The sequence below is a fragment of the Epinephelus fuscoguttatus genome, linkage group LG1 (assembly GCF_011397635.1).
Source record: "Epinephelus fuscoguttatus linkage group LG1, E.fuscoguttatus.final_Chr_v1".
NCBI classification, from domain to species: Eukaryota; Metazoa; Chordata; class Actinopteri; order Perciformes; family Serranidae; genus Epinephelus; species Epinephelus fuscoguttatus.
The window spans coordinates 5827580-5829349 of NC_064752.1; positions in this window are offsets into that span (position 1 = coordinate 5827580).

Sequence of the window (1770 nt, forward strand, 5' to 3'; positions counted from 1 at the left end):
CATTGCCAGATTGTTCTTTGACACTCATGCACATTTCTCCAGTACTTAATTCGGGAGTCATTTCCCGTCGCTGACCCTGCCTGCCTCTGACCTGCCTGCTTCATCTGATTCCAGGTAAATGCAATAGCATTTTGTCCCTGACCACGAGACCTGCTTCCATGTCCTTGGTTCCCCTTTTTTCTGTGGCTGCTTGGTGTTACTATCCAATGCTGCGATGAGTGTTCCAGCCCATGGTTTTTCTGTGGTCCAGAGATTTTCACCATGTTGCCACACGCACCATTGTGCATGTGTCCTGTGAGTGTACCTGCTGGTGTCTCAACCAGCTTAGACTTAGACTCACCTTCAGTCTGTTTCTTACTGGTTCTTCTGCTTGGACCACGTACTTACCTGGTTCTGGATCTTCTGCCTCCACAAAAATGTTCCCTGTGTGCTCCTCCACAGTACCGTTGCCTGTTATTGAAGTGAACTGTGTTTGTTGTAGGGCTAATGCCACCACTCACTAGCCTGCCTCTTGGCCCTGTTCAGCCAGCCAAATGAGTCAGGCTGCCAAAAAATTTGTGGAGAGACTCTGCCGGGGTGTTTTATTGAATTGTGTGCTGTTTACCTGTCCTATCCTGTTCCTACTGAGATGTAACAGTAAATGTCATTATCAACTGTTTCTGGTTTCCTGTGTGTTGCTATGGGTCCGAATACCACTTAGGCTATTACACAAAAATTGTATGTCAAAAAAGTCCCATCATAAAAATGTCAAAACTCATAGATTGTCATGAAAGTTATATTATAGTATGCCATGAAAAAAGTCATGAATTAGTCACAGTGTAGTATGTTATGTCAAAAAAAGTCATAGTATAGTACACAATAAAAATGTCAAAATGAAAATGTAAACAGTCATTATAAGGGATGTCATAAGTTGCAATCAAACATATGTCAAAAAAGTGTAGTTTCTTATTCAAAATATAGTATGTCATGAAAATGTCATAAAAAAGGGTCTAAGTATGGTTTGTTTTAAAGAGTAAATAGTATAGTATATAACACAAAAGTCATGAAAAGTCAAAGTATAGGCCTAGTATTTCAAAGCAATATCAAAAGCCATAGTACCTTAATAAAATGTCAGAAAACGTCATACTATGGGATGTCATCAAAATGTCTAGAATAGTGTGCAGTATAGTATGTCAAAAAATTCCATAAAAATTTTCAAATGCCATAAAATATCATACAAGAAAGTCATTGTATAGTTTGTCATAAAATGTCATAATATAGTGACATAGTCATAAAAAAAGTCAAAAAATATCATAATAGTATGTCAATAAAATAAATCATTGTATAGAATTTTATTTTAGAATTTCATAATATAGTGTGTCATAAATATGTCACATAATACTGCATTAAAAACTTTTTAAAAAGTATGTTTTTTGTTATTAAAAATGTCCAAAAAAGTCATAGTACAGTATAGTATGTCAAAAACAGTCTTATTCCTTTTTCCTATATCTTATTCCTCTGTGCAATAGAGCTCCATCGTTGTCCAAAAAGTTTATTTAAGAAACTTTAATGTGCCTCACTGTTGCAGTGGGTGCGCTTTTTATTTTAAAGATGACTCATTCAGGAACCAATGGGTTTAGACCTGAGTCCCACAGACAAGTTTAAGGAATTCAGAAAGTTTTTCAAGACAGACTAACACATGGATGGTTTCGGTCTTTTCCTTTTATTTTTAAATATACCTGAATTCACATCACTTTGGTCCCGACATGAAATAAAACACCAAACACACTG